Genomic DNA, 11077 nt, shown 5'->3' on the forward strand with positions numbered 1-11077 from the left:
ACACACACACACACACTCAGCTCTAATGAAAGAGATGAATTATTGCTCTGAGTGTCCAGAGTTTCACACAAAGTGGCGTTAGCAAAAGCCACAATAAAGCTGTATCGCCACAAAGAGAGGGGAAGTTTGTGTTCTGCACACACTGTGTGGTAGTGTGTGTGTTTGTGTGTCTGAAAAAGAGTAAGCCTAGGAAGGCAGCAGGCAGTAGGATGGAGGGGGTGGTGGGGAAGGAAGAAAGAGAAAATGTACACACACACACACACACACACTGCAGTCCTCCTTACCCCTACAATTCAGTGGCTCAGTAAAGCCCAGACATCGTAAACAGGATTTATGTCATTTAATTAAGCTTTTGTACAATTACCTTTATTTACAGCTGCATGAAGCAGGCGATGGGGAACTCATGGCAGTGTGAGCCAAACAGAGAGGTCGTAATTCCTGTCCTTTTCTTCTTATTGTTCCCAAGATATGAGAACACCACTGTGGGCTTTGCTCGGTGGAGCTGCATATTTACATATATCACAAATCTGTTTTGGTCCTTTGTAATAATTATTATGTTTATTTAATAATTTAGTGTAAATTCCACATAGCTTGTTTCAGGATATGGATGACCAATATGTTTATTTTAATAATTGCATATTTTAGTTAAAACTGTGGCAAACATGTGAATATATAGCTAAAAACCTTAATTCCTCAGGATACATGTATCCCGAAATTCTGCATTTTCCACTTTAACTCTTATAAATACTCAGCTTTCATTTCCAACAGTCTGTTCCCTAATTTGTGAGGGAAAGTGTGGCTGACATATCTCCTAATGGTGATGTGCTGTATCCTGGTTCTATAATAAGGACACTTGTTTCAGCTTTGATGTTACAGTGCCATCTATTGGCCAGTCTAAAAGGTCCAAGCTTTGGCTTGTGGCTGATACAGAAAATAAATCAAAACGTGTGGTTCTGCGTACCATGCCTGATTGCTTTGACATGAACAGAGGCCCTCTCTGACAGCTGTTCCCATCTCTGTGTCAAACCACCAGAACACATGGTGGTGTCTGTGCTGGTTCTCTGCCATGTGGCAGACTCACACAGACGCACTGTGACTGTCAGCATTGTTGTCACTCTAGGAGTGAGCATGGCATCAGCATCAGCCATCAGCATGGGCATTGAGAAGCAAGAGTCAAACAACATCGTCACTTTACATGTTTCACTAAAACAAAATGCATCGCATTGCATCTGATGTAAGATATATAACAAAACAAGGTTTTAAGTGTATGACTTGTCATTAACCACAATTACTTTTTGAATATGCTCATTTGATTTTTTGCAGATAAATAGTAGTACATTGTGTAATTTTCTCCCCACTTTCATTCAGACAAAACACCTCTTGTTTTAGGGTTGTAAGATCTGACCAGGAGAGGGGGCTTTATGCACACTTTTGCACTGACTGGCGTTAGAAACAGCATTAAGACCAAGTCACCATGGCCCCTGTCAGTTTTGTTGTAATTGATTAACTTAAGACTGGCAATGATGAGCATAGAACTGAAATCACTTAATGATGTGTTATACCACATGTGTAAATATATATATTGCAAAATGCAAACCCATCTCTGTCATGATTTTCCTTTTTTGGGGGTAAAAAAGTCAGAAACAAAGTAACAAACTATGAAAACTGTTCAATTAAATGAAAATAATCTTATTTTCTTTGGTATTGTTGTTATATACTTATATGCAATGATGATTGCTGGATAATATGTATGTTGAATTTATTGGAAATGTCCAATAAAGTCTCTATTTGATCATGACGAGACAATAGCAATACGGTATAGCTAGTTTAGAAGCAACATCTGCAAAGACTGACAAAGTGAGCACAACTGAGGCCTGCATTATGAATTCATAAGATGCCATTGTTGTGGAAAGTGAGATGAACAGCAAAACACAGCTTCACTCACTGCTGCAGTCAGTGTCTTGGGGCATTTTAAGTGAATTTTGGACAGTAAAGGAAAGGACGGATGAAAAATAGTTCCTAGCATCCTTGAATACTTGAATCCTCGAATACTGCTTATCAGGGTGCTAAACCAAGAGGAACATCAGGAACTGCTAGCATATATTCAGTCATGCACAAAACACTAAGAAGTGATTATTTGTATTATCTATCTGGAACGATCATTTGTTATCTCTAATCTCAAGGTGTGCCAGTAAAACAAGTATAACTTCAATATGTTAAAAATGTAGCACGACAAAACTTCCAGCAAAGTTGTCGGAACAAATTCTTTACTCCGGTAACTAAATTTGCTGAGGCACAGCAACTCTGCAGCTGGAGTTCAGAGGCTGTGAGTGTGTGTTTACAGTGTGTGCGTGTCTTTGTGAGGGACGTTAAGAACATAGGCTTGTAAAAGCGGGGAATACTCCTTAATTAATTGCAGAGCAAGTTTCCCCCTGAAGCGAAAAAACTATGCCTGTGATAGGGAGGCCTGGGGAGACAGCAGAGCACTGGGGCTGCATATTGCAACGCACATGTTGCGACATGATCGCCGCAGGTAAAAGTACATGCTTCTTGCTGCAGGCCTTCTCCAGTTAAAATGAGATCTGTCAAAACAGCAGCATCAGGATCATTACAGAAAGGCTACTAGTTCACCTGTCTTGGCTTTTTTGTTTTTTAAAAATACTTTTTTGGTTTTGCACTCATATTTGAGACTGTAAACACATTTCACGTCAAATTTAGGGTTCTGAAAGATCATAGGTATATAGGTATGTTTCCATCTTTGGATTGAAAGTAATTTTGTACTATTTGGGTCACGAAAGCTAATATTGGCAATTGCTAAGAGAATAGCAGAAGCTAGAAAGAAAGACGATATTTCCAGCCTCTTTCTGCTGGAACACATGGGTTAATAGCTGAAGATGAATATCCTTCCTCATCTAATGGCTTGTCCTAGATTTCCCCACCTGCAGTGCCCTTATTTTTCAGTGTAGTGTCTAATCCACCATCGCTCCTCCACTTAACACAAAACAAAGCATCCTGCAGTGTTACTGTAGGCAGCCCATGGGAGCTGCTCTGTTGAGACCCAACTTGTGTGTTACTTACAATTCATCAGATTGTAATTATCACACTTTTTATGACATCCATTCCAGGGTGCGGATTATGCCAAATAGATAGCAGACACTCACCTCTTGCCCCCAAGCACTCTGCTGATTTATAATGCAATCATTTCCATAATCTAAATTTGTTTTGCATTATTCATGCTTGAATGTACTTATTTTCAGGGGAATATTTTGCTTGTTACTGAGCCACTGAATGATATAAACAGCTTCACAAGGAAACTGGAGTAGTGCATTTTGTTTTTGATACAGCCCACCACAACTGAAGTGATCAAACTAAATGTTGCCATAGGATTGAAAAGTCAGTGTGTGGGTTTATTAACAGCTACTATCATAATGTCACAACCGGCTGTATAAACTACATCTCTTGGCTTACAGAGGTCTCTTGATCATAGCACCCTCCCCCTATTTCCTGTCACTGCAGCTTTGGTAATTGTAAGGCAGCACGGAATGGGCTACATTTCAGGAGAATGTATATTTTATTTTACTTACATACGTTGCCTTCTAAATGACAGATTGTTGCCATATTTATTAGGCAAAATAATTGAACCCTGGTACTTTGTTAACAATGGCTTTACGTCCTCATTTTTTGGGGTCATATACACAAACTCCAATGCTCTATGGGTAAATATATGCAAATCAAACTGAATGAAATCATATCAGTTAAAAAAAAATCATGTTTTAAGCTGTTCTCATTTATTTCGCAAAAAATATTAAATATAAAGCCGATAGAACAGTGCTGAGTATGTTATTTTAGCTGTTACATTAAAGAGGGCTTCAGGACCCCAAAACAGAACATTAGGGTTTAATGCTTTTAGTTTGTATCTTTGTCTCTTTTCTATCCATCTATGATCTACACCCAATTTTGAGTGAGAGGCAGGGTAGGCTACATCTGGCCTACATGTCAAGATAATAAGATGGTATTGTCATAACAGCTCACATCATGCTTCTGAGGTACAACATTAGTAGCCACAGGGAGCCAGATCCAGCAGAACATACATCTCAGTATGTAACAGTAGGGGGTTATACAGGTCATAATAAAACACTGTCAGCTTAGGTAACAGATTTGCTGAACACAACGTAGATCAAGAAGGACATGGTGTGTGTGGCCAGGTTGTTAACCCCAAGAGATGTCCCATATTGATGTGATCAACTGCCGTGGCATTTACATTTCAATATCACCGTCTCTCTCTGGATCTGAACATATGGATACACGTTCATTCTGTGCACACACAAACATGACATGATATCATTTCATCGATAGACATTACTGTACGGAAGCAGTCACTGCATTCATTACCTCAGATTGTGTCATAGTGTAGGAGTGAGATGGTAAACATAACAGCCTCACTGGGTAAATATGACCAAAACCTACTGTAAATCTGCAAACACAAACACATCTCTCCAAATGTGTTTTTTAAGTATGAAACATGAACCCCTTGCGGACATGAAAAACAGGCCTTCAGCTTGAATTCAAGGCGGAATTTGTTTATTTTTATTCCACAGCTGACTCAGTTTCTATCTGCACATCACACCATTGAGCCCTTTTTACATTACCAACTTGTTTGACCAATCTATCGTAGCCTAAGTCATAAACATGCCTGATGCCCTGAAAATTGAAAATGGAGACATCCTGCAGGGTGAGGGATGATGTTGCAAAGGAAATAAGGAAACTTACTAGGACACTATGTTTGGAGCCTGGAGCTTTACAATCCTGTCCCGGCTCAGTCCCCTGTCCTGATCCATTCTTTATTGATGTACGCAGAACACATATCCTGAGGGTAGATATTTGAGTGGGACAAATGGATCTTTGTTGTGTTTGAGGAATTGCTCAGCTATGCTCAACAAGCAGATCATTTTAAAGACTTTGCCTCTGAAGACTTCCCTGCGAGGATTAAGTGAGGGCCTTGCCTCCTCACCACTGCCCTAATTTCTCATTTTGTCTCACAACAGTATTGATCTGAGCATCCTGTTATGGTGTTCAATGAAGGATTCCACAGAAGATCGCTGATGGGATGTTGCTTCGATACCACCTCTGCTGTGAATAATGCCAATAAAACGTCCAAAGGTGATCAATGGTAGTGATTCTACCAGTGGGAGAATGCTATGCTTGTTTGATTAATGAGACTCGGCTTGTTTTATGTGGAATATAGTGCCTTTGACTATGTAGACTATTGAAATTAAACAAGTGTAATGTAAATACACAAAACGTAATTTATAAATGTTGTCTTTTTGTCATTTTGAATAAAAAGGTGTTTTATTTTGCAATGTCGAAACCTCTGCATGAAGCATTTTCATTTGTTTAAATATGTATTTGTGTATATTCTGCAAAGCACAAAATATCTCAGAGGTGAAATGTGGCAGACAATATGTGCTTACGCATGCCAGCAGCCCTACTGTAACTACACATATTGTTCCCCATATGCGTGAAAATAATGTTATGAGCATGACATGTGTGTTAGAGAGGCACAGAAACACAGACTGTTGTCATGTCCTCCGTGGGAGCACACGGTGCGCTGCTGTGACAGTCGGCATTGAACATGTCTTTGGGGATGCTCCATTATTTACACCGTGCCTTCCTGTGGGCCCGATGAGACATGACAGGAGCCACAGGAAGCTCATGAAATAAACAGAGGGGCCTAAAAGCACAAGGGGAGGGTACAGGGTGATGGGGAGGCCCGGGGAGACAGCAGAGCACTGGAGCTGCAGATTGCAACGCACATGTCGCGGCCTGAGGGGCTGGAGGGAGGTGAGGCAGGGAGGAAAGACACGCACGGACAGAGAGAGATGAGAGAGCAGAAGGAAAAGATTTTGTTGGAGAAGAAGTAGAAAGAGATACAAGACACAAGATTAAAAAACAGCAAACAGGAATGAAGGAAATTTGTTTAGGATGTTGTGATTAGACAGACAGAGGGGAGAGAAGAGGCTAAAAGAGCGCAACAGCAGTCTTAATTTAGCCAGATATTAATCCCTTACTGATGCATATAAAACACCAGAGTGAAGATGATGTCATGCATTCAGTGGACAGTTAGTGGGGTGTGTGATGTCTCAGCTGTTGCTCGAATAGGTTGGGCAGTGAGTAGCTTCTGGTGTCAGCCTGCATGTCCAGATGGATGGAATAACCTCATATAGGCTGTGACTCATCACCTAAGGCAGCAAACCAATACACAGTAGCTGCCGGCAATAAAAGACTCAGGCAATACCCTTACTGTTTCAGTGAAGTGATAAAATGTGACTAATGGGTATTGAGGTCACAGACGGGGATGTTGAATTTTGTTGGATGATGAATTTCTTGCTTGTATATTAAAATACAAAAGGTTTTACCCTGAATGTTCTACGTTTATAATCCCACATTTGTCTCTGGATTATCCCATGATGTGGATTAGGACAAATATGTTTGTGTATTCTCTCAGATACGATGAATATTTGCTTGATAAAACCATGCTTTTATGTCCTCCTCGTTCTCTCATACACACACACACTTAAGTGTTTTATGAGTATGATATTTGTAAGTAACTTTTTATGGGATGTGCCTCTAACAACAACCCCTTTCATTGTCCCTCGGGGAGCTGCTGTCCATCTTTCATGGCAACCCCAGACGGGAAAAGGAACCGCCCATACCACTGGTGCCAGGGTGATATCATCTGATCGTCAACCTCAAACATGGGCGCTGAGCCACACGGTACATTTTCATATTGTGGAAGGTCTTCATCCTTCACTTTACACTTTTATATTCAGGGACTTTTCTTCTGCAAGTATTAATCCTGCAGAACAAGTAAAATTGGCTTGTCATATAAAATGGGAAGTTGTGAGCTTCATATATTGGAATATAGGTGCCAAGTAAATTAAGCTTATAAACTTGAATCTGTAAAATCTTTTTTTTCTTACGTCAAGCTGAATGTAGCTCCTCTTATTGATGCAGTCCATTAGTTGTAATAGTAGTCTGTCTGTGGAGTATCAGTTGTCATTCTACTTGTGCTTGAATGCTCTTAATTCCCTCCAGAGCCCATCTGGACAAGCATGTTTTTCAAACAATATGACAAAGCACTGCAATACTAAATGTAGATGCATGCATCACACAAGCTGGACATTTGCACAATCATTTAAACTGTTCTTGAATTTACATTTATAGTTGCAAACATGTTAATGTGTAATAAGTGAAGCAGTGGCATGCAAGTGCATTTACATAAACAATTATAATGCAGATACAGTGTGTAAATTAATGAAATAATCAGGTCTCAATACATACATGGTTAGCAAAGGACTTGTGATGCATGCCAAAACAAGAACTGACGTCCCAGTTGACCCTTTTTCTTATCTCACAAACATCAATAAAATACATGTGATGAGAGTGGCAGTGGGACAAACTTAAATATATTGTTCTCCAATCCAGCTGTCTAAAAATAATTCACATAACACATCTGGAGTGTGTGTGTGTGTGTGTGTGTGTGTGTGTGTGTGTGTGAAAGAAAGAAAGAGACAGAAAAACAAACATTAATTTCTTTGTTGCATCTTTGTTCTGCATGTGTGCAAGAGTACTAACTTTTATGACAAAACTATGACCACATACAATATTTTACACCAAACCTTGGTGCAACAGAGCTCTGTGGTGACCTACTACGTTGTCTTTTTTTGAATAATATTCAGAAGTCATTGCTGACGCTGCTGTCAGTAAATATGAGATCAATAAGGAGAACAGTGCAATAGCACCGGTGTTGTTTTTCCAGAAACAATGCTGAACCCAGAGTTCAGATCATGTTCAAGTAGTACAAGTAGTTAAACGTGGTGTTTATCACATTGCAAATTCTATTCTTACTCCGTGTCTTTTGTGAAAGTTGTCTTCATATCAAAAATCGAAAAGTTGTGCATTCAGAGAGCTGCCCATTTTCTACTGCAATCCCTTTCTAAAAGTGTGACTGAGGGGCCCATGTGCTCTCCGTCCCCCCGCCCCCATCTCACAACCACTCTTCCCATATGTGCAATCGAGTGGCAGCTGCAAACTCCCCCGCTTGCCCTCTGAAAAAGAAAGTGAAAAACAGCCCCCTGCACCACAGCGAATGTAGGAGAGTTTTTCTGGGCAGAAAGTGTCTGGCTGCCACGGTGAGTGTCAGGAAGAAACAAAAAGGAAACAGTCAAGGCTCCTAGTGTTTATTGTGGTAGAAAACAGTTAACACGTAATTTGGAAGGACTCTGTCATCTGCAGAATTCATCTTTAAAGAAGGAACGTCTCTCTTTTGCGTAACTTCACACTGTGTTGTGACTAAGTCGATGCCTTAATTGTGTGCACATACAACATACACACAACCTGCAGTTATCCACTAATAAAAAAACACAGTGGCCTCCCCATCTGCCTTCTCCAACTCCCTTTGGGGCCTGCAGGAGGTGTAGAACAGCAGACTGTGCCATAGCCTGCTCAACACATTAGTAACTCGCTGACACACGGAGGCCAGGCGGGCACATATGGCACATATTGAGGCAATGCCAGCATAAGTCTCATCCGGCTCCAATTAAAATATTACAAGACAAGTGCGTAGGCAGAGAAACAAATGCACGAGTGTGCTGCACACACAGACACAAATATGGAGCGGTCCTCATACTTCTGCTTCGTTCAAACCCTCTGTTTTACATACAACACAACACTCACTGGAATGTCACCTCTTACACACACACATACATGATCTTGTCAGAGACCGGCAGACGGACCTGCAGCATAATACTCATCTTGTGCAAAGGAGGAACTGACGTCATGTAAATTGTTAGAATACTAAACAGACAAGATTAAATGCAAAAAAAATACAATACTGGAACCAGCAACAGAAAGTTAAAGCTGAAAATATGTTGGTAGGCTGATAACATGAACCTTTAATGCTATGGATAAAATATACAAAACATATTTACAAACACAGTTTATAGATTATTTAAATGGATTTTAATTTCAGCTAACGTATGTGTATTAACAGCAAACGCTACATCCTGACACGATCTGAGACATACTCATAGAAACATACTTTTTTTCAAATGACTCCAGGATTAATGTCACATCTTGAAATGTGCATTGATAATTCACATGTGACATTAAACTTTAAGCATCTGGCTGACATTGGACGTGGCATGGGAAGGTCTCATAAACACTACGAAAGTAATGTTGGAAAACTCAGCCCACTACTCCTGAGGACCTTTGCTCACGCTATCCATCCATGTGACACTCACTCCCTTTTTTAAATTTTTATGTTGATCCGGTGATTTATTCACACAAGTCCTGATGTGCCTGCAAGTGTGCTTTGCTTGAGTTAAGGAAGAGAAGGCAAGCAGTCTTGTGCACTGACCCTGGAACTTGAAACATATGGGTTAATGTGTGTACCTCACCTCAGACACCCACCACTGTAGTACTTAAATGAGACACATTCAGCTGACACACATAATGAAGATGTTGCTTAAGAAAGTGTGTGTGTGTGTGTGTGTGTGTGTGGTCTGTGTTTTAGAAAGATGACAGAAAGAGAGACTGAGAAAGGAAGTGTATGTGCATTTATAGCATGTCACACTCACTACCGTGTTACAATTTATATCTAATGTATGACTTTTACATACACACCTAACCACACAGGATGAAAGTCAATTGATGCAATGAGGACAGAAAAAAATTACTCAAACTAACACGATCAAGAACCGATAACCACTTGTAATAGATAATTCATTCACATTTACCAATGTGAGCAATGGAGCTTGTTTTTTTAATAACATTGAAAGACGTGATGCAACTGCAACATGTCAGTGGACGCAAAAAAACGTAATTGTCTTCAAAGGCATAGGAAGGTGGAGATATTCCCACGTGCCGCCTTTGAGGGCAATGAAGCGTTATGAAAATTAATATGGATGAGGGCCCTCAGTCGACACACAGTCGGCCCTCTGTGGTAGCGCTCAAATCAGTGCCCATCCTCAAATCTGACAACGCAGTTATGGTGAAACAGAGCAGAACAGCCAGGCTGGCCTGACGCTCTCCTTCACACACTCTTTCTCCCCTTGGCAGACTGTCAGCGCCGACCGACCTCCCATAACACACATGCAGTGATACAGAGATGAAGACAAAGACATGAAGTCGGACACAGAATCACAGATGCAGACAAAATCCCAGGATACACATGCATGCGTTGAACTCTAGATCTTGCTTATTTCACCTCTACAGGTACATAATCTCCTTTTTCACACTCGTTACATTAGAGTCAGTGGTTGAAGTCGAGCAGAATGGTTACTCCACCTCTTGGCAGGTATGGAGCTGGCCCTCTCAATTTGTCTGTCTATCCAGGGAAAGGCGATTAGCCACATCCTGTCTGCAATCTCGTTATGCTCAGTTTGGTAGGATCCACAGGACACAGTCACACTGTTACACAGAGACAGAGGATGATCCCAGCCCTCCAGATTACACCAACACATAAAGCCAAATGAAGACTGGGGACTACTGGACCTAGCAACAATCAAGCCTAAGCCACAGCCATACTGTAAACGCAGAGGCAGTGATGATCTTGAGACCAGGCTGTTCTGCCACTTTAAGAACCCGCTCACCCTGAAGTGCCCTACATGCTTAATGAGCATGCTCGAGTGTATGACTCCAGCGAGTGGTGCTTGTTTGTTTGCGTGTTTACAACTGAGTATTTGTGTGTTTCAAGTGGAGTAGCTTCTTTGGTTACATGTCAAGTCAATGTCAGTCAGATTTTATAGTTCACTGACCATCTGTGTCACAGGACTTAGGGGAAGCCTGTGCTGTGGTGGAGAACAGCTACCTGAGTGACCCACGGGAATGCAAAGTGTGCTTCCTCTTGAGTGGCAGTTTTTCGCACCCTGTCCACCTCTGTCATAGCGCATGCAGGAGACATTTGTCAAGAGAGCTTTAAAATCCCAAAATGTCTTGAAAAGGCCTGTCCAATCACAAGCAAAAGAGAGAGAGAGAGAGAACAGATTGATGAGGGTTCATAAAAAGACTTAAGCGA

This window comes from Anarhichas minor, unplaced genomic scaffold (genome assembly GCF_050575085.1).
Source record: "Anarhichas minor isolate MPS153535 unplaced genomic scaffold, ASM5057508v1 ptg000025l, whole genome shotgun sequence".
Classification (NCBI taxonomy): Eukaryota; Metazoa; Chordata; class Actinopteri; order Perciformes; family Anarhichadidae; genus Anarhichas; species Anarhichas minor.